The sequence below is a fragment of the Sinohyriopsis cumingii genome, chromosome 6, assembly GCF_028554795.1.
Source record: "Sinohyriopsis cumingii isolate HCF-2022 chromosome 6, ASM2855479v2, whole genome shotgun sequence".
In the NCBI taxonomy this organism is placed as follows: domain Eukaryota; kingdom Metazoa; phylum Mollusca; class Bivalvia; order Unionida; family Unionidae; genus Sinohyriopsis; species Sinohyriopsis cumingii.
In genome coordinates, this window is record NC_142966.1 from 163,718,184 (window position 1) to 163,742,594 (window position 24,411).

Here is a 24,411-nt window from a genome sequence, read left to right on the forward strand (position 1 = left end):
TCCGTACGTTCTAAACCTACATAATTTAATCGGATTGCATACTCAAATTCCTGTTTTAAAATAAAGAATACTGTTTCAGGACTTTATTTGCAAGTTTAACTTGTAAACTACAGGTGGCATGTATGATTGGGGAGAATAAAATTAGGACTTTTTTAAAACATTTCACTGGGATTGCATTCTAGTTATTTCTGTTTGTTTGGTTATTCATTCGTTTTGTATGATCCGTCTCTTTAAACACCCGCCATTAAATGCACCTTATTCTGTTAAAATGTCCGTACGTGCATATTCCCTATTCGTTCCCGCAACAATACCCCGAGTTCTCCATCATCTACCGTTACCAAGCTTTGTGGATGGCTGGGTATTTGGATTAAGAAAGAATCGAATCGAGTTTGGGATCAGAATATCAAATTATATAGTGAAACGAAAGAAGAAAAATCGTATCCACACTAAGGAATGAGCTTAACATCATATATTTTAATTAATCACTGTTATTCAAGGAAGAAAATTGTTTCGGCAGAGACGCTTCAGTTCTCAACCTTGTACTGTCACCAAAGTTTGTGAATAACTTGCTCGTTGGGTAAGAAAATTACCGACCGAGTCTGGGTCGAAAAGTTAACTGTCAAGGTTAATGTCACTGAAAAAAGAAAAATGACTTATGCATATTAACGTAAATATAAAGAACCATGACAAAACAAAAGGTTGTGGAGGGATGTGCTTAGGAAAATAAAGAAACCTTTTGGTTTTGCTGTCTAAAAATCAAAGGTAAAGTGTGTCAAGTCTAAAAAGGAGATAATGGTTTCTGCAAGTATGTTCAAGACCACACTTTGACCAAAGGTCCTGGTCACTATGTCGCATTGGCCATTCATTTTTCGAATCAACCTTACTAATAACCACAAAAAGACGAGGCTAACTTAGAATATTAACTTATTGTTCACGTTTTTCACTGGACATATGATTTTTCTCTTCTATTTTTCTCGAATTAAATTATTTACTAAGTGTTTTACCTCGCCACTGATTTTCAGTTCTCGCGCTCATTTAGCTGCGATGACGGTGGTTTCTGTGCTTATGGGATTCTTTATCAGCTCGATTTTTGTTTTTCATTGAGGATTTTAAATTAAAAACCCTGCTCCAAACAAGGCACGTGGGGTGTACTCCACCAAGATAATTACTATCTTTATCACCGAGAGACTCAAGTCCAGAAACCGATGAGAATAGGCATTAATTGCAACGAGTTTTACGGCACGGCAACACAAGTAGGTTATGTAGTTCTAAAGCAATTCATGTAAAGTGTCTTGATCTTTAAGAAAAGGCCACGGTAGTCGAAGTGGGCTGATCCAGTTCAAACTCTTTCGGTCGCTAGTCTGGCACGCTAACCACTGAGCCACTGTGGCTTGTCCCTCCAATAATTCCCCTCTTATAAAATGAAGGGCGCGTTGGGCCTAGTCTAGATCCCTGCGCCCGCAAAGGAGTGTGTGTGTGTGTGTGTAATTTATTTGTAATTTCAAATTAAAATTCAATAAAACAAACGTGGTGGTTTTGTTTTAACATATAATGTTTGTGCTTGAGTTTGTGTTTCCTTTGTTTTAATATACCTTGATCAATGTTGATGCCATAGTTGGTACTTGTTCTGAAGTAAGCGGTAATCTATTCCACATTTCCAGTACTGAATAGTCCGTATGGAGAAAGAGTTGGCATTGTATGCGTGACTGAAGGATTATGTAATTGAACTCTGTCTAATTTGTTTTTCAGCGTTCTACTAATTATCCCATATGTTTTGCACACGTTTTAAGTTGTAACTAAACATGTCTTTTGGTTTTAATGTTTCCTTGTAAAAAAAATTATAGTATTATTTGCTTTCTTGTCATATTGTTTGAGTGTGTTGAACGATTAAGGTCGTTACTTGGTATTCATAAATATTTAGCATGGTGAACAGTTTTCAGTTACATGACGTATATTGTATATATTGTATTGAAATATAAGGTTTTTGTTTTCTGCCTTGTTATCACCAGTTTACATTTTCAGGCTTTAATTATATGGTCCACTCTTATTCACATGTTTCAGGGAGATGACGCTCATTTTTGAAGTGTTTGTGTTATAATTGTTTGGTTAGATAAGCAATATTGTAATCAGCAAAAGTCGTGTTCGGTTTTAGAGTGGGCCAACGATATTGTATCAGGTAAAAATGTACTGGAGTTTATACAGCTATAAATGCCTTTCATGATTACTTTCTGATACGAAATTGTTATCAGAATATACAATAGTTTTAACATACTATACAATAGTTTTAACATAACATACAATATTTTTAACATAATATACAATAGTTTTAACATACTATACAATAGCTTTAACATAATATACAATAGTTTTAACATACTATACAATAGTTTTAGCATACTATACAAGTCTTAACATACTATACAATAGTTTTAACATAATATACAATAGCTTTAACATAATATACAATAGTTTTAACATACTATACAATAGTTTTAACATACTAGACAATAGTTTTAATGTTGCTCCTTATCAGGATTTGACATATCCTCCTTAAAAACTTCGACTAATGAAGAATACTACTTTCTCTTTGAAATGGATATAACAGATGAAGAAACTAATGATGTATTAAAAAAAGAAATAAAAGATTGGGATAGTTTTGAGTGATATTAAGCAGTATTAATAGTAACACCAAATATGGTTCAAAAGTTGCTACGTAAACTAACATTACTGCAATATATACATGTTCGAGTGTAAAAAAGATAAATTAAATAAGCCAACTAAATTAGTAACTTTTGAGACAATCAGCTTTCACCGCTGACTTTTGTGTCTCGCAAAGACTCTCGTTACTCGGAAGGTAGCGTATGTATGGAACTACATGGATTTTTTAAAACACCTGTAATTCTTCCATGTGAGACATTTCCGAGAGTTGATTCGATCGAATGGTAAGTGGAAACATACCGCTGTATCTACCTCTGTACTAAGACTCATATAAAATATTTGATAACATTGCATATTCCAGTAAATATCAGCAATCCGTTGTCCTACAATGTAAGACGACTACCCTAATATTAATGTTATTTGGGTCGACGTTTTAACGTATTATTTCCAAAATAAACGGTGCCGTTTAACATGCTACCCGGTCGCCTGACAGGGGAACTAGAGGACAAATAAATGTTCATGAATATCTCACATACTTGATAGTCCATATTGTCCCGTTCCACAAATTAAAGTCGATATGCTTTAGACGTACTATACTTGCTCTGGTGTCTTTGTCCCGATGGAATAAATCTCGCACACAAGCAAGCAGGTACGTTCTCTATCTGCCTTGCTGTACCTTTCAGGCGGTTGAAATGAGATGGTAGCCAAGCATTGCCAAAGTAGGTAAAAGTTGGGGTAGCGAAACAAATAAAAAAAAAAAAACATTTCACGACAGCTTAGATAGCTTCGTTTCGTTAAGAGATTCAACTATCCTTTAGGAGACACTCTGCATATATTATGAACTTCTGAGAGAGTGACAGGTGCAAGATGAAGTTGTTTGCATTTTGCAACATGCATATTGGGGGGGGGGGATGTTGTCATACTTATGTGTTACTTTCATGTCCTGTGGCTGAAATTTCTTTAGTTACAATACTTGTGAAAACTGTAAGTTATCCAAGGACAAAGTTAATAAAAATGACCGAGTCCATCGGCATTTCTTGGATACTATTGCATTTCAACTTACTGACATGTTTGTCAACGGAACTTGGATATGCATCCACTTGCTTGTAACGGAATTTGATTCCATCCAGAAAAAGACACTAATCATAATCCGATTAAAGCAATTAGACTCAAGGCTGGAACAAGAGGTCACAGGGGACACGTGATCCGGCATCCATAGTCATAGACATTATGTAATTACCCGTCAACATCTGGCAGTTGTTTTATTCCTCAGAAATTACATGTAATTACTTGTCAACATCTGGCAGTGTATTTTTCCCCTCACAAATGACATATATAATTACCAACCAACATTTGGTAGTTATTTTATTCCTCAGAAATCACATATACAATTACCCACCAACATCTGGCAGTTTAATTCCTTACAAATTACAATGTTAATTACCTGCCAACATATAGTAGTTGTTTTATTCCTCAAAAATGACATATTATGCTGAATGATTTGTCAAAGTGGTTATTTCTTAATCGAGCTTATAAGCTGGCACTCGTGCGATACGCTCATGAGCTGATCGGGGATTAAGTATAGCTAAGGTACTTGCACCTTCACTGGGAAAAATTAAATTTTCATCTCAAACTTTGAGAGATTTAATTATTATCTATGGATAGCGATCATATCTATTTTTATTCTGTGGTATGAATGTTTGCTGAATTTTTCGGGTATGTTGAAACCGCTTAGGGGTCATCTTCTGGTAACTTTGTGTTATCCAATGGAAATTCAGCTTTCAGAAATTTGAACGTGAATCAAATCGATAGGCACACGCTGATGCTCTTCAGCTATCCTGCTGAGTCTCCTAAACTCGAATATATAAGATTTCATCTGATTGGCTGATACAATTATCGATTATGGCAATAACGTAGGTCACCAGAACATGACTCCTAAGCGGTCGCTGTCAGATCTTCACGTATGACAGTGGAAATCTGATTTGAATAAGATTGTCTCAACCCCACTCCTGTCAGCATTCGGCGAACGTTGGTACTAGAAAAGAAGGGGGAAAAACCGGTATGATTCCTATACTGTAATAACGAAAACGAGGATTATCGAAAATGTGGTAAAATGTCACTTATTGGTGAACAGATTAGTAAATTCCTTTGTATTAAAAACAAAAAAAAAAAAAAAAAAAAAAAACATTTGTATGCGCAATCATTATAGTTTTTGCTTATGCTTTTCACCAAGCATGAAAATTATGTGTATGCAATACTTTCGATTCTATACGAAAATATTGGAAAATTGTTAGATTGTGACACTAAGTTACTGAGTACATGAAAGCGGCACGTATAGTCCGCGTTACACCAACACAGACTGCTACCTTTAAAGTACCGTGTAAATATGTTTACATTGGTTGCTTATACACAAATAGTACTAATACATTTTGCGGTGTAGACGGTTTCATTCTTCGACATAAAAAGAGCAACAAAAAAGAAATGAACCGAGAGACACCTGTTGGTATGGATTTTTTTAACAGTACTCTCGTTTGTCATATATGTCTCCGAGTAACACTGGAGTGTGGTTACATGTGACTACCAGACTATTGCACGGATTAGACAAGTATGAGTCACGCGAGATTTTGTTTGATTAAATCTAGTTATAAAGTTTCCCACTGCACGGTTGTAAGCATGAGGCAAAAACTGTAAGCTGAGTCTGTACCAAAATATATACTTATTTTTCTGTTCTGAGCCTTTTAAGTAATGCATGGTCTAAGAATCAAAGGTGAAGAATAACGAGCGCCTATAGAAGGGAGCCACAGTTGAGATAGTTCAATTTTGTGAATGAACTCCAATGATGCCAATAGTCCAAGAAAATAAATTTGAAAGAATTTTTGGAGACTGCAAAGTGACAGTGAATCATGTGTCGAAGTTGGACAAATATTCGATGCCCAAGACAAAAGATTTGTATGTAGTCCTAGGTGTGGGATTCGAGTTCATAAATCTGGTCTTGCGCACCAACAGGTTTTGCGAGATGACGATTCCTTGAAATCAGGGCCAGCGCAAGCAGTGCGCTTACACGAGGAACAATTTTTAGAGGGGCGCCAAATCGGAGACGGAAAGGGTTGCGAAAATCAGACAGGGAAGCTAAAACAAAACAAGACCTTTGTTGTTTTTTTCTTCATATGAAAATCTTTTTATTTGGTTATATTTACTGTTCTTTACATGTTTCCGAAGTTCGAATACAGATGGGGGATGGTGAACGCCAATGTATATTTCGCACAGGGTGCCGTATTGCCTCGCAGCGGCCCTGCAAGAAATATACCACAATCAATATGCACAAGGGACTTTTTCGTTACAATAGTTTCATCCGCAACAGGGATTTTCCCAAGAATAACGGAACAGGCACTGCATAGAATACCAAATGTAATCATCAGAATGCATGGCGACTTTTGACAGAGGAAAACAGGAAATAGCATTTGCAAACTCTAGATACTGTACTGACCAAATTAGAAATATCAGGACTGGCAGAGAAGATCATGTCTTTGAATCTTTTAAACAAAGATGGAATTCGGCCAATACTTGAAATAGTGGATCGATTTCCAAAACACAATCACGCACCAGGAAAATGGAACCAATAATGTACCTTTCAATGAATAACTACTATAACAAACATCTGACAAACTTGACTAAACTGTTAAATACATTGCATCAGCTTCTTCAGAAAAGCGAAATATTGAAGTAGAGAAGATGCAAACAAATGGCTTTTGATGAATCAAAACAGTTGTTAGTCATCAGTACTACTGGTGCATTTGTCAGATGAATCAGAAAAGTCCATCCGTGGTAACGTTCCAGTCTTGGCAAAAATTATAAGACAATGGAGTAGATCCACCGATCTATTCTCGCCAATAGCCTCAGAGACTATGGAATAGGTTGCACATTAATTATGCTGCATTGTACATGAACAAAATAATATTGATAATAGTGAATTCCTGCTCCAACTGAATTTATGTACACAGTGAATAGTACTAATATTTCAGTCACTATTCAGAAATTGTTGGAAATTTTGCAATATATGGCGTACCAAAAGGCTTTGTTCAGCGATGATCATACTAACTTCACGATGGAAAAGTTCAAACTGGTCATGGATATAAATGGTATAAAATATGTTAAATTTCACCTTACCATCCTTAATCAAACGGACAAGCAGAACATGCATTTCAGATCATTTTTAGGGTTTACAAAAGTAATTGATTCTCGATGGAAGAAATTGTCTTTACACCGGTCGAACCGCCCCGCACACAAGGACACGACTTGCTCTAGCACAGTTTGGTCATGAATCGTCATCCACAGGGCTACAAGCCTACGTCATTAGAAGTGATGCAGTACGGGAATCTGAGCCGCTATATTTGACTTAAAAGTCGATTCGAGATGATATATTTAATATATGCGTAATTTAAAGAGTTTTCATACAAAAATACCCAATGCCCCAACGTCACCAGTTTCTCAGAGTAGCATCGCTGTTAAATATTTGTCCCAAGCGCTGCAGATAACTTCATACACCTCACAATACCCAGATAAAGGTAACTGATTAGCCAATAATCTGTTATCTTTGGTGCACAAGATCGTTCATCTGAAAAGTTTCATTAATACAAAATTGAATACAAAACGTACCTTCGATCGAAGCAAAAATCAACCACGGTACCTTAAATATCCCGTAATTCATCACTTCACTCTGCGCCATAGTCGCTAAATCAGAAGCAACAAATTAGTTCGACACAAATGGCGCCATTGCTTTGTTTATTTTCATGACTCACTGAATTAAGTCTAATAATCCCATGGAAGTAATTTTAAACTCAGCAAAATTCTTTCAAAAAAGTGTATTAATATGTGTTTTTGCACAGCGTAAATTTGTTTATGTTTATCGGAGCACTTCCGTTGTCAACCCTTCATCTTGGGAGGTGCGTAGTTTTGTACGTTGTAAAGCTCTTCACTTTAGGAACTAAGTAAATTTTATTGTAGTTCGCAATCCCCTAATGCCTAAGTAGAAATATCATGTGTTGTTGTTTTTTTTAAAAAACGGAACTTGTGAAGTGTGTGTATCCCTTTTGATGACGTACGTTGTAGGCGGTGATAAAACATCTCAATATAGACCTCGTGAGACCAAACATGCAACCATTCTGATCACAACACAAAGACTTTCTCATTCACATCCTTTACCTTAAACAATAAATATCAGCAACACCAACGTTAAATTCATACAGTCAGTACGAAACGAAACATAGCTTTTACTCTGGACAGTACTCTCCCATTGCACCAATATGTCATGAACATATGCAAGGCTGCATATCTTGAGCTGAGACGCATCAGCTCTATAGGCAAATATCTATCAGCTGATGCCACTAAAACACTTGTGTGCTCATTAGTACTTTCAAGACTGGACTATTGTAACTCAGTTATGTCTGGTTCATCTCAATATCTACTCCAGAAACTTCAAAAAGTTCAAAATACAGCTACTTAGAGTACCACGATCAGAGCACACATCCCCGCTGCTCTGTACCCTACACTGGCTATCAATTCGGTCCAGAATCAAACACAAACTTTGTTCTCTGTGCTACGTTTCACTGACGGACTCGAGTCCAACATACCTATCCGACCTCACCCATGTGTACACACCAGCAAGATACTTACGCTCCTCTTCTGACAATCGTATACTCATTATTCCCAATATGAAAACGAAGTCATATGGACAACGTTCTTTTGCATACCAGGGCCCAGCAACGTGGAATGAATTGCCCACTGAACTTAGACACAAAGACACAGTGATCCCATTCAAGAGTGCTCTTAAAACTCACTTATTTCGACTGCAAGAACAAACTTAAAGACCTAATAATGTTCCCTACCTTAAATATTTTCACCATGTTTTTTGTGTTTTCTAATTTCATGGTGTTTTTTGTCATAATATTATTATATATGTGTTTTTTATGTTAAAGGTGTTGTCTAATGTTGTAAAGCGCTTAGAGCTTCTAAAGATTAAGCGCTATACAAAGTCTTCATTATTATTATTATTATTATCAAAGGTAACTATTCAAAAATGGTATCTTTGCACGATACACGTACACAGCTTAGATTTTCTTAAATCAGTGATGCATTGCATGTTAAAAAGCACACTGGAAAGCCACGGAGGATTACATGAATGACAGGAAAACAAGCTGATCAAGTTATCACACAAATTACGGATGCAAGATGGGAGAATAATCAAAAGACACGCAGATTAGTTTGAAGAAAATGTATCGGTAAGGATACAATGGAAATTTTCGGCATCAAATGAAACAACTGAGCATCCAGAACCCGACATCATCCCTAAATCAGCATCTAAGAAAATATCAGCGTTGATTAAAACCAGTCTGAATACTATTGAGATTCCACTGCAACCAGGAACAAGTTTTAAATTTACATCTGCCCGAGACAAACCCTTTGTGATTAAAAATGCTGAAAACCGTAATACAACGGAGAGTCCAAGAATAGAAACCCAAAGTCTAAAAGTGGTTCTCGAAGCGAAGTGCCCAATGTGCAGTATCCAGCTACTAAAGAGAGAGACCAGGAAATCCCCATCTTCGCTAGCCAAGGTTCCGATTTGGTAACCCTATCGACACCTTGGATATTTAGTGCTTTGTCCTAGCGACATCTATTGGATTTCATAAGTTGCCTCCCTTAGTATGTAATGCCAACTAACCGATAGCGTGTAACAGTGGTGCATTGTACATCGGACAAAAATGGTGAAGGCAATCGGCTTAAAAAGGATATTTTGTAAATTTAACATCGAAAGTATGACTACGTAAAGGAGGGAAGGCATTATATGTGTATTTCAGTGAAAGATATTTGTACAAATATAGATTTGCAGTGGCAAAATGCTTATTTATCAGGCCATTCAGTTGCATGCTCCTCTTGTCTCGATCATGTAGGAACAGTGTTCAAATTTGAACAGATTAATCTTGATTGGATGACGTGGCTTGCCGCTGCATCCAATGAAGTTCACAGGCCCGAAGCATAGAAATATCTGCTCGATACGCCAAGGTGTAGCGAGGGTTATCATATCGAACCATGGCTAGCGAATATGGGAAATTCCACATACCTAAAAGATTATGTGTGCAAACAGTCAAGAATAAAACTAATATACTCTACTCGAAGTACGCGTGCGTGAATAAAATAGCAATACTGAGACGGCAATACTTTATATGGTATTTGTCAGTAGATATCCAAAAGATATATTTTTTTTAAAGTCTGATTTGTCTTACAGTAAAGGTATAATTCACAAAATTAATACATATTTTATTCTATAATAGTTACATTCATTCTCCATGTACTACTAAATTGGTATTTTGCTGACTTCAATCTCTTCCAACATAAAATATAGCTTTTTACACACATGAATTTATGCAGGACTATATAAAAAGGTGGGCCCCGAGTGGCCGAGTGGTCTAAACCGCTCACCGTTCCGGATCACTGCCATCTCACCTCTGTCTGCATGGGCTCGAGTCCAAGGCTCGGCTAGCGTGGGTACGTGGGAAAGCCTGCCAGTAGCTTCTCGTGGATCGGTGGTTCTTCCCTGGGTTTTCCAGGGTTCTTCCTCCACCAGTTATACTGGCCGCCATGTATAGCCTATCTTGTGCTGAAAAATGGCGTTAAACCCTAGAACAACAACAACAATGTAAAAAGGCATGGCACGTGATTTGTTCCTTCCCATATATAACTGATAAAGAAAACAAATAGCTAAAATAATTAGTGAAAAATCCTTGTGGTTGTTATGTTATTATGTAATCTGTTATGTTTCATTTACTTATGTCAAGTGAGGATTTTGTTTTTAGTATGTCAGGAAGGATGTACAGGAAACAAAGTCAAGTTGATTCACAGCATTCACAGTGAGGGCATAACAAGACTCCAGCTAGGACGAATGAACTTTGTCTTTGTTTGTTTGCCTTGCTTACAAAATGAGTCACACGTTATTGTCTATCTAAGCAAAGGAATATCCTGAATGTTTCCTTGATACTGTGAAGAAGGTTATCAGAGTAGAGCAAATCACGTGATCGAAAGATAACATTAGCGTCAGGACATTTGAATGCACTTTAGTTTTATTGCTGTAATTACAACGTCATTTAAATAAGGTAAACACACACACACACACACACACACACACACACATATATATATATATATATATATATATATATATATATATATATATATATATATATATATATATATATATATATATACAGTAATTAAATTTGTAATTAATTTTTTTTTGTCGTCAGTGTGTTGTCTGTTAGCGTGTTGCATCTGTTGACAAGTTGCTTCTTTATTCATGTAATTTTTATTTTATCCATTAGGCATTGAGGAAATAAATCTGAATCGGATTCTGTAACATGATTCTAACAAGGTTTTCATGTACGGATTTAATTTTGCAAAGCGTAACTTGTTTGTATTTTTATTTAATTATTGTTCCCAGTTTTAGACCCACGGTTGTGTTGTTTCAGAAGTTAGTATCGCTATGAATGGCGTGGGTTGTACTTGTAGCCGGTAGTGTTTTCAGATGATTTTGTGGAGGGGGTGGGTTACGGCCATTTTTCGGCATGTGATAGGCTATATATGGCCGCCAGTATATTTGGTGGAGGAAGAACCAGAGAAAACTCTGAAAAGACCCAGCGACACTCGGGAAACCACTTGCAAGCTTTTGCACATAGCCACATGTCCGAGCTGAGACTGGAACTCATGCGGACACACATGTATGAGTGGTCTTACGGCTGCCACTGCAATCGTTTTGTGTCCTTGTTTCGGGTGACATCGTATCGACGGCGCAGTTACAACTGTTGTGTTCGTTTTTCAGTTTGTGAGACAAACCATAGCTTGTGAAAATAACCTGCAGAGAGTATGTGCATATGAGTGACTCTTTATTGTCTCAGTGGGCAGGAGGAGGGTTGAGGATACAAAATTGTAATAATAAAGAAACAAATTTCCTATTTGGGTAAACCTGTCGTCGTGATATAGCTTTTCACTTATTAGCGTAAATGAAACATGTAAGAGTTACATATTTTATTTTACTTTGTGTCTTTTAACATGCTATGTAAACTCCGTTGTCATTGTCGATTTCTTTGCACTGCAAGATTCTTCAACATTTATTATTCTTTTAATTTCTTTCAATGTTCTGAAAATGGGTATTTTAGTTCTTAAATGTCTTTGTTTTTTGTATAATTTATTTTCATCCTAGCAAGTTAAACAACAGGTGGAAAATCCTCCTTTTTTAAAGTTATTTTCAACGAAAGGGATAAAAGACCGTGGGATTAAAGGATCATAATATAATTATATTTGTAATATTCAAAAATTTGTGATGAATAAACTTTATGTAAAAATAAATTATTTTTAAAAATTAATTTCTCATGAAAAATTCAAACATGCTGTTAACATCAATTAATTCGTAAGAAGATTACTTGGAAAATTGTCCATATATTCTTTTCTGAAGGAAATTACCGACGTATCGGTACAGTAAGAAAATACCCTAGTACGTACCACCAGGAAATAAATACAGTGGTTAACCGGTAAAATAACGCGTACCTCTAATCAATACGGCATGTATTTAGTATTAATTTTCTGCGTATTACTCTTTCCTCGATTGTTTTTTTTTTAAAGCTGATGTGCTTGAATGTTATCAAACTAACATTCAGTGCTGATAGAGGTAATTCCTACCTCAACAATATCAAAACCCAGTTAAATATCTACAGTAATCGCTCCGGTGGCCTAGTGGTTAGAGCGTTCGCCTCGGAAGCGGGAGGTCGTGGGTTCGATCCCCGGCCGAGTCATACCAAAGACTTACAAAAATGGTACTAACAGCTACCTCGCTTGGCGCTCAGCATTAAGAGGTTAGTGTTAGGACTGCACGGCCTGGTGTCGGGATAATGTGAATGGGTGGGACATCATGCTACATGTCTGCGGCATGATGCCCCAGTGCTAGATATCACTATAAACTGTCACACTGCAGACATCGTAGTTATATGACTGAAAAATTGTTAAAGCTACGCTAAAAATCCTAATCACACACATTCTACAGTAATGTCATGTCATCTAACCTTGTTTCGTCTCTGAATGTAATTCTTTCAAATCATCAATTTGTACAAATTTATTCATCAGATAAGCTATTGTCAGGATGAAAACATTTTGCAATGACATGGATATTTGTCTGATCCTGCATTAACAAAGACTTAATTAACAAAGACTTAATGTTTTATTTATTTGCTTTTGGTCTGGGTTTTTTTTCCTAAAACTCTGTCACTCTATCTTAGTTTTGAATTCTTGTTTGCAGCCTTGACTATTAGGGACATACAACTACAGCTATTTTTTGTCCTGTGAAACTTAGTTCTTTTTTATTTTTTAAAATTGTTTTAATAATCCATTTAAATGGTACGAAAATGGCAGCTGTTGGAAACAATTTTGGTCGTACATTTGACTACCCTTTTTGGGACTGAGACAACAGTGTTGTACAAGAGCTTATGCCGATGTAAAAGTAGATACAAATATAAATTTGTCTAACTTCGGAAATTAAAGTCTTATATCTGCAGCTTTAATGGAAGATTCATAAAACCTTTCAAACACGATAGATGTTAGATAAGATAACGAAGCCATACTTTAACATTGGAGTAAAAACACGGTATATCCAAGAAATAGTCAGAAAATCAATACAAACCTTAAAAAGGATAGTTCAGATAAGATGGTAAAACAACCTTTATAGCAACAACGAAATACGGAAGTAGCCTTTAAAGACTTTTAGGCTGGACGAAAAAAAAGGAAATGATTTTACCAAATTGTAAATCTCCTGACAGATATTCACAGCAGCCAGTTATATCCACGATCGATCAAAGGGGACAAAAAAAGAGTTCTGAGAAAACAAAGATACAACGCAAATTGAACAGCAGGAATGTCTGAAAGTATATTACGGTGGAAACATCTATTTAAGTTTGTAATTAATGAATAAATTAACATGCTATATTTTGTGGAAGCCTACAGAGCGTGACAGTTCATATGCGCCAATTCTCACTTTCATATGACCCCTCCTTCATAGATAAGTAATTAGGCTGACGCAACAAGTTTTTGTTTAGTGAATAAATTAACATATTATATTTTTGTGCAGCCCTGCAAATCTTGACAGTCAATATGATACCATTCTCACCTTCATATGACCTCTCTTTTAGAATTAGGTAATTCGGCTAACTGCCTATTAAAAGTTAGATGTCAAAATACAAGTACAAATACACAAACATTTCTCTAGAAACTGATATTTTTCATGGTGGTTGGAAAGAACAACTTATGAAGCTACTGACTGGTCGGTCGCTTATCAGATTGTTGATTGGTCAGAAAAATGACATCCGGACACAATGTAATAATATAAAAGATGGCACATGATATTGAGTCACAAGTGTCAAAGGCATATATTTCTCAGTCCAAGTCACCCATTATACGCGAGGCACGTGCATACCAAGTTATATACACATTGCAATTACGGTAGCAATAAGTTAAGAGATATTAGAATGAGAGTCTATACGCGACTTGAAGTAAATTTTACAAAACAATGGAAAGTAGGTCACAAGGACCCAATTTTATGCGCGATAATGATTTATATTAAGATCATGCAGCCACCTTAAAAGTTTGTTTTTAAAGATGTATTGAAGTAATCATTACAATCCAGAGAAAGATGTCGAACACACATACGCAAGGACGGTTGTATGGACGGATAGAGATAACGATGGACGGGCATAATGAATCTTATATTAGACCCGCTTCTCTAAGGTTGGTAAGTTTAGGTCCATTTAGAAGAATCATCGGAGTTGAAAGGGGGGAGCTTACTCTTCCATTTCAGGTGTATTGGAGTGGTTTCATTAATCAAATCATATAATCAACAAATTTACCAATGATATGGATAAAATATACATTCCAAAACACAGAAGAAAAAAAAAACGAAATTGTCATATTCGGTAAAAAGTCTTATTAATCAAAATGGTTTTAAGCGTATGCCTGTTGTTTTGGATGTCTTTTATCACATGTTTTTGTCTCCAACATCTATGACAAACGTTTACAACATGGGTTTATGTCATGGATATGGGGCACAAGTTCGTACAGGTAATTTTACCTGGAGGTTCTTTGGGTCAAAATATACAAGTTATCAGCATACTAAATGGTATGGACTGAACTTTGCTAGACATATTGTTTCACCATGCCACAAAGAACAGGTTGTTAGAGATGAGCCAGCCGTCTTTAATCTAGAGTGGAGTGACCATAATTTAAGTCCATGGACGTGCTATCTGCATATACGTGGATCAGGGTTTATACATTACGACTATATGAGTCGGGTGGGCTGAATTGTTTTTTTGTCTTCTTGTAATGCACTTAATTGTATATAAGTTGTTTGTCTCCCCACTTATCTTGCTATATCTCTTAAACCCCTGATAGAACCGCCCATCAGGTAAAAATGGTTTCGATGTCCAAGTTTTTATGGTACTCCATTTTGCTTCGAACTGCTCTCCCATTTTGGAAAACACTATTAGTGTGCTTAGCAGCGCCGGTTTAACTCAAATGGGTAAACGGGGCGCCAAGATTGTGGAGGGTGGGGCGCCAAAAAAGAAGGACACTGTCAAATTGTTCATTTATTATTATTATTATTCAATATGAAGACTAAATAATGAAATTAATAACTTATCAATCCGAACTTGTATTAATACTAATGAAAAGTTTGTAATAACCTATATCTCATGGGAGGGGGGCTCAAGGTGGAAGGTTCGCCCAGGGCGCAAAATACCCTTGCACCGGCTCTAATGCTCAGGTAGCAAAATCTCATATCCAAAATTATTTTACTTTGGTACAGCTAATATTCACCAGCAATGAGAAAGAATATCATAGTTGTTTGAGTCGAACAATAAGGTGCTTCATTCGCAGAAAAACAATCCATACAAACAAGACCTTGAATACCAATGTTCATAACAGTTAATTAAACTATCAAGGTCGGCGACTAGTCTGTTGAAAACATCGACCACGAATAAACATGTGTATTTAAAAGACATAGAAATCATCAAAGTGCTAGATCATGTATCAAACATAAAGCTGTGATCGCTTCCTTGATTTAGAATGCGTATCCCATTGATTTGTAAACATTCAAGTTTTCGATCTCTTTTCAGTCAAATTTCTCGCGAAGCCTAATGACATCAACGTTTCGCCAGAATTCGACGATCATCAGAATTTTACCGTCTTTTACAGAACTAAAGCTTCTGATTGACTTAGAATAGACGTACCACTCTTGATTCCTTTAGAATAGACGTCCCACTCTTGATAGACTTGGAATAGGCGTCCAACTTGCTTGTAAACACTCTTAAAATTGCAAGTTTTGTTTGAATTATGGAACTTATGGAACTTCATCTTACACAGTCTCGAATGAGTTTGATGACAGCATATTTTTTTAAACCATATTTACAGAGTTATGGCCCTCAAGTGATTTGTTGAAACCTTAGCAACCGTGTTTTTATTTGATTCAAGCAAAGGTTACAGTGGAGCGTCATACCGGCAAGATCTTGGATAGTATCAATTATAAGAAGGATTCAACTATATGTTAGAATCCATATCCTTAATTTACTTACCATACCTAGATTATACACACGTTTCACTATCAAACCTTTTGGCGACAAACGATGATGTCCTTGTTGGTATATATATATATATATATATATATATATATATATATATATATATATATATATATATATATATACATACATACATACATACATACATACATATATATATATATATGAAAATCTTATCTCTTCCTATAGCTTTTCTTTGAAGTATGTTCTTTTATGGTCAATGGAAAGCAATGCTATGTTAACCTAAATAATTCCCAAAACAACTGTCAAAAATTGTGTCCTTTCTTGAAGAAACAAAAGAGCAGAGGAACGTCTGAAAAACTCATATGCACAATCACGCACATGCATGTAAATAGGTGGATAAACAGATATACATGAGCATGTAAGTACCCTTTTTTCAGCGAGACTGAGTGTGATTAGTATTCAATAAGAAGGACACACTATAATTTGTTAGATACATTCTGAAAAGAACATCTGTGAAGGATTACTTATCTTTATTGAAAAATTATATTATAGTTAGGATAGTAGGTGATAACAATTCAGAATTTGACTTTGCGTGATCAGTGGTGTTCATCCAATTAAAAGCCGTTACTTGGCCTCATTTGTCCTTCACAACTTTTGAGGTCAGTCCTGCGGATCATACATTGAATGTATGCCGACAGCTGCTAATAATTAAAAAGCAAGAATTGACAGATAAGTTGCGAATGCATTGATATATTCGTAACTTCTCTGTCCATCATGTTGTTAATCTAGTCGTAGAAGTAACACTGCAAATTGTATATGTTTAAATGTACTAATAGTCAAGAGTCAATAACTAAACCTATGTGTTTTGATGAAAAAGTTGCTCTTTTATTCATTTAAGTAAAATAAAAAATACAATAATATGATCTACGAATGACGCCTCACTTTCTGCAGGCATTGCTTTCCGCGCCGGGCGGTTGGCAATACGCTAGGCCCTTACGACGGCCTTTCCTGTAAATTACTACCCCGAGACATATTTTTGTTGCGCAGAAATAGTAGAGGTGGTCCGAATGCTTACTTGTTCGTTGAAAGAGGTTGTTTACTCGGTGTTTGTCCATATAGATCTTTCATCTTTGATGATTACTAAACTCCTGCAGGATCGGGTATTAGCCTTTATCCTGGCTATAAATCTCTAATTCTAAATTTATAGAATGTTCAAAGTTAAGTTGAGAAAATCTCGGGAATAAATGATAGCATGTTATTTGCTTTAACATTACATTTTGTTTCGAGAGCATACATGGCATTCTGAAAGGATCGCAGAGTGCTCAATTCCTCTCCCCCGATCCTACATCATCTTCGCTAGCCAAGGTTCCGATATGATAACCCTATCTACACCTTGGCGTATTGAACAGATATTTTTGTGCTTCGGGTCTGTGACATTTTTTTATTGGATACGGCGACAAGTCTCCGCATACAGTCAAAATTAAGTTCTTCAAATCTGAAAACTGTTCCTAAATGATCGAGACAAGGGAAGCACACAACTTTAATGGACTGATAAATACGCAATTTTCCACTGCCGGTCCGTGTTTGTACAAATACCTTTCACTCAAATTCACCTGGAATGGCTTCCCTCTGGTACATAGTCAAACCTTCGATATTAAACTTACAAAGTACTCTTTTTAAGTCAATTGCCATTTTCGGCCCATGTACAATGTACCACTGTTACACGCTGTAGGTTAGTTGACATTACATACTAAGGGCGGCAACTCATGAAGTCCAATAGATGTCGCTAGGACAAAGTTCTAAAATATATCTGTTCGATTCGACAAGGTGTAGATAGGGTTATATTATCGGAACCTTGGCTAGCGAAGATGATCCTACATCCAACTAAGATAAATAGGTGATCAATTACGTGTCAAACATCACCTGTTTATCAATGTCCGGTGTTAACATAGACCGACAAGCAAATCAAACCACTATAAGTAGTAACTTTCCTAGATGGCACCTAAATTTAGACTCACCTTTGAAGAAATCTTACAATCTTACCCCTTTTGTTATGTAGTCTTGACCTCTGAACCAATTTGACGAGCGTGTGTGTGTGTGTGTATATATATATATATATATATATATATATATATATATATATATATATATATATATATATTCAGTCAGAACATTATTTGTGAATTTTTAGATTAGTTTGAATTTCTAAACTGTTTCTGTTTAGAGAACGAATTCAGTTACAATAATAAGTCTGCGTGATTTTTACTTCTGTATTAAAGGAATGGCTTTATGTAAATTTATAGCTTTGAAGACTGACAAATACCCTATCAAAAAAGCTTAATGGCCATTTGTGCGCAGCTGTTAGAGTCTTAAATCATCTAATTAACAAAGATATAATTTTAACAAACATATCATTAATACTGTTATGTAAATGAAGATTACGATAATGATGCAGTTTGCAATTATATGTACAATATATTGAACTTATTCATCGTTTGTGAAATATGTTGTCTAAATATTTACGTTTAAAGGAAGATAAATATAACAATAGCCAAACATACCAGTGGTACTTCATAAAATAATGTTAAAGAAATGCGAAGACCTCCTATCCGGAATGTAGCTTGCGTCCTTACGCTTGCGTTGTGTACTTATTAAAACGCACCTTGAGACTGGTGAACGAAATGATTATTTTTTGTTGTATTTGCGGTAAATGACAAAGATAAAGTAGAGAATCGTCATAAAAGTCTGCGAGCGGTAAGTTTATATGGACTGTGTGACGTTATTGTGATAAATACTGTACTTTCGGAAGATTTGGTTTCGTTTAGTAGTTTTTTGTTGTTGTTGTTGTTCTGTTAGGTGCTTTGCGACACGGCAATACTTGCTGCATTTTGTTGTTTGTTTTTATTGTCAATGACATGCCATGATAGCCGACCCACAGTTGCTCGACGCGAGCTTGATGTTGAGAAAAAACCAGTAATCTAAAGGAAAATAATCATACAGAGTGACAAAAATACCTTAGGTTACCCCCATGACCCGATCTGACATAGGACTCTCTCTATCATAATATATAAGAGAGAAGGTACGGAACTTCCAAATACTTCGTTCCACCCATGACCCTCGATTTCCTTCTGTTATTTCCGTTTTTTAAGGAACACGACCATGCTATATGGCTTGTTTTACTCATGAGATATTTTTCTATTCATCAAGCTATTGTTTTTTTTTTTGTTTTTTTTTTTCTTTTTCTCTCAACATCAAGCTCGCGTCGAGTACCTGTACCTATATATATATATATATATATATATATATATATATATATATATATATATATATATATATATATATATATATATATATATATATATATAAGTACTATAGGGGACCAGTCTAACCTTGCCTGATACGACGGCAAACTGTTCGTTTTTTTAAATCAGTGTGTATGTGTTCTGGTGAGTAATGGTGTTTTGCAAACAATCGGGACAGTGTGCGAATACTTTAATTGAGACGAGGCCGACCCAACAGTAACACAAATTTTGTAGGCATTGGCATTGTATAGCAGCATCACTGGGGGGGGGGGACACTTTTATCCTATGGTAGGATTCGAACCTCCAGACTTCTGGTCGCGTGTCTGGCACATTAACCACTGAATCACAGAGTTTACTAATTTATTTTGTATATTAAGATGGATTACATATATGTTGTTCGTTAACTTATAGATAAACTGCCAATGCTGCATTTAAGTTTAGATTCCATTTTGGTCAGCGAGGATACATAGTTTACAAGATGGCATCAATTACTAGGGCTTGTAGGTTTGGAACATTCCTTAAAAAAAAACGGTATAGACATAGGGGATTTTACTGAATTAGTTATTTGTTTCCATTATGTTTGTGCCGATCCAACACTAAACACCCGTTTAAAAAATAATAAAATAAGTCCGTCGGGAAACATAACTTTTAAAGAACAAGTTACCCCACTTTGTGACGATTATATACAGAAAATTATTTAATATTGGGATGGGGAAAATGCACACATTCAAACGGGTTTTTGTCCAGGCCTGCGGATAATACATTCTCAGCCTCCGATTCAGATTCGGAAGCAACACGAAACTGTGATGTCTGATTGATAGGTACTTTATTTCAGCCAACCAAGCTTGTGACGTTTGAGATGATTATAAGTTTGAGCTTGAGAATGTTTTTTTTTTACACTGTTGGAGCCAGTTGACCATGTTATATATATATATATATATATATATATATATATATATATATATATATATATATATGTATGTATGTATGTATGTATGTATGTATGTATGTATAAAGGCACCAGCTTCACCTGGCGGCCGGATGGAAGCTACCTTCGATAGACCTACGATAGACCAGCGGCCATGGTTTAGCCATGTAATCCTTACCGCTTTACATTTTCGAAAGAGAGATAAGATCCGACTCCTTTAGCACAAAGAAATCCCTGAAAGATTTCGACCTTCTATGTTTTTCTTCTTTGTTTTTCATCTTTTTCCAGGACATTCGCTCATCGAATTGAAAGACCAAGATGGTGCTCACATACCGATGGCAATACTTGTACCTTGTTCCAACACTTTTGATATCCTTGTTTCTTTTCGCCAAAGTAATTAAAGAAGGGACAAAAGACAACACGAACCTCTTGATCAGCAAGTTAACATATCGCTCCTTATATGACTCGATCAGGCAAAAGCTAGTTGAAACTGCCCAGCTGATGTACAAAGCCAGAAGACATGCTTGGGGAACAAAAACTAGTGATACTCTAAAATCTGCCATTTCTCTAATGGAAAGAATATTAGCTCATTTACAGGTCAACTTAACTGATCTGAAAAGTCGACCCGTCAAGGAAGCAGTCAATATTTGTCCTGAAACTTATGAAGGGACAACGTATGGTTATCCCTTCTTTTATCAAAGGTTTCCAAGTTACGGATTGTCCTAGTGGCAAAAAACTGGAGGATCTTATAACCATTGTAACCTTCATTGAATTGCCAGAGCATGAAGCCCATTTAGCTGCAAGGAAGCTTCTCGATTCCCTCAAATCACGGAGCGAAAAATTCACAATTATTCTGGCTGGAAAAAATTTGGATAATCAACCTGATGACTTTAGTAGAAAACTGCACACAACTCGGACACGCCAGGCATTGTCTGGAACAGGTTGTTGAAGGAAGTAAGGACGGAATATGTCCTGATTGCACGAAACGTAGATATGTTCACGAATGACTCGCGACTGGATCGTTTGATTCGAGAAACTGAATCACTGGATGTAGCGGTGGCTGCAGGTTCGTACAGAGAACCAAATGGTCACTGGAGGATAGGTTGTCTCCAGTTGAACTACAGAAACTACAGCATCAACTTCTTTGATGGCTATGATGAGTCCATCCATGAATGCCAGTTTTGCGATTACGTCAAAGGGCCTTTCGTGATGAAGACAAGTTTGGCCAATGAACTTCAGTTCGATTTGAGCATTCCCACGAAAGGAGGACTGTTTGAAGATTTATTCATGCGGTTGAAAGAGAAAGGACTTGAGATTATCACATGCCCAGATGCCATGTATCACACTGTCGAAGCAAATGTGAGTGATACATCTAGGGATTGGGAGACATTCGCAATCAAATGGAAAACGAAATACATCCAGCCGGCGGGATCGAAAAGTATAGAAATCAATTGTTCAAATTTCAACTGCAAGAAGGAGAAAGCATACACGCTCCATCCTTGTTGTTTAGACGAACTCGCAGACATGATACTTTTCGTAATGCGGACTTGTGAAAAAGAGGGCATGATCTGTGAGCTGCAAGAGGGAACAGCGCTCGGAGCGGTAAAATTTAACAAAATACTGCCATGGGAGAGAGATGGCGATCTGATGTTTTTAACTTCAAATTATTCAACTTTCAGTAAATTGCCTCAAGCTTTTACAGATGCTGGTTACACACTTATTGACCTGAAAGGAACTTGGTGTTGTGCCGACAACAGAACAGCAGGTGGAAAATTTACAGTTAATAGCAAGAATTGGGTCGTAGAAATGTATAGTCAACATGTGATGGATTCTGAGTTGTTAATAGAAGCTGGCTTGAAACCAACCAAAGTTTTGTTTTCCGGCGATGGGTGAATGTTCCTAGAAACCCGGGATTGTTTGTATGTAACCGTTATGCGCATGAAATATACCAGCATGCATTACACTGGATGGTAATGGAAAAGAAAAGCGGATGGGAATACTACAAGACAAACACGTATATTGATTGTCCTAGGGCGGGTGACCATGCTTGTTTTGACAGATACAACGGCGACGGAAACATTCAGTTCATGCTATCACTACCCTGACATACATTCTAACGTGTCCAGTATAGCAAAGATTCAGTAACCCTTATCTCCAGTTATACATATTTTTAAAAATCACAGTTGCCTTCCAAGTCTCTCAATAGCTCGTATGTATGTACGTACGTACGTAGGCACGCACGTATGCACGCACGCACGCAAGTATGTATGTATGTATTTATTTATTTGTGTATGTATGTATATTTGTATGTATGTATGTATGTATGTATGTATGTATGTATATATATATGAATGTATGTATGTATGTATCTATGTATGTATCTATGTATGTATTTATTTGTGTATGTATGTATATATGTATGTATGTATTTGTGTATGTATGGATGTATATATGTATCTATTTATTTGTGTATTTATTTATCTGTGTATGTATGTATGTATGTATGTATTTATTTGTGTATGTATGCATTTATGTATGCATGTATGTATGAATGTGTGTGTGTGTGTGTGTGTGTGTGTGTGTGTGTGTGTGTGTGTGTGAATTCTGAATGGCAAAGAGCTTGCCTGGATATGGATTTAATAATACAAAATGTCTGATATTAGACTGGATTATTCATGTCAGGGCAAGAGCAGACGTGGACTCTTGATGCACATGTAATTAGAATTAGGCATTGAACGTTTTTTTTTTTGTTGTTTTTTTTTTTTTTTTGCCGTACAAAGTAGAACATGTATTTATTTTGGTAATAGATGTAAAATTACATGGAATATTTGTCGGTACTTCAAAATCCTCATCAACTTGTACTCTAAGACATATATATTTCTCATACTATGTAGATGAAGTTCGTACATTTTATGATTTATTGGATATCGATCAGCTGTGGTTCAGTGGTAAGCGTGCCATACTCGCGACCAGAATGGTGCGGGTTCGAATCTTGACCAGACGGGCTGGGTCGACCGCTGTGATGTGTCTCTGTGCCAGACATTTTGCTTCAGTTGCCTCATGATGATGTATTCTTATCATGTGTTCGTGTGCATTTACGCACCCGTAAATCAATAATCCAATAAAACATCCCTCTCGTTTTTTTTAAAGACACTATCAGTGAAATTATTTTACAAAACAAATACTGCTCCTGTTGTTTATGTTTAATTTATTCTGTGGGCTCTATTTTTGTCTGGGACTGAGAGTTGTGAATGGAGTTTTACCTATACGACTTTTGCCATGATTTTATGCAACAAACAAGAAGTTGACTAGAATTTGAGCTGGAGGGTTAGTGTAATTTTCCATCGGAAATTTCGGTATAACACAAGTGTATTGCGTCATTGGTCAAGTGAGTATTTTTTGTATATAGAGAGGTTTGGTAAACAATTATTCATTCCGGTTTCATATCATTATTTTAGGATCTATGATCGGAGCTTATAGTTGTGTGAAGACATAATTCTAACAATTTTTTAAAAAAATTATTCATTGGAATTAAAATGTGTTCATATACTTTTTGGACTAAAACACTACTTTAGGATTATTGAGAACTCATTCAAAGATATTCTGGATTGTATCATTGTGGTACATCGTGACGTTGAAGACTGTTGGAATGTTACGTATATTTTATTTAATTTGTGTTTGATTTGATTTGATTGTTTGTGGGTTTTGGAATCTTTTTATTTTCTTTACATGTCAATGTTATGTAATTTTGTTTACAAGGAATTTGATAGTTTCCAGAAAATTGAGTTTGACCTGAATCTTTCCATAACAGCCTAATAATGGAAACACTTGTTTCTATTTTGACTTAGTTCCTGGCCTTGATTGAGGGTCATGTAAACAACTTTTATTCTCGGAG

General features: G+C 36.0%; 1 pseudogene; it reads left to right on the forward strand.

Annotated features, from left to right (window-relative positions):
* Positions 1-14,604: 14,604 nt before the first annotated feature.
* Positions 14,605-22,742, forward strand: LOC149798448 (uncharacterized; annotated as a pseudogene).
* The last annotated feature ends 1,669 nt before the right edge of the window (positions 22,743-24,411 follow it).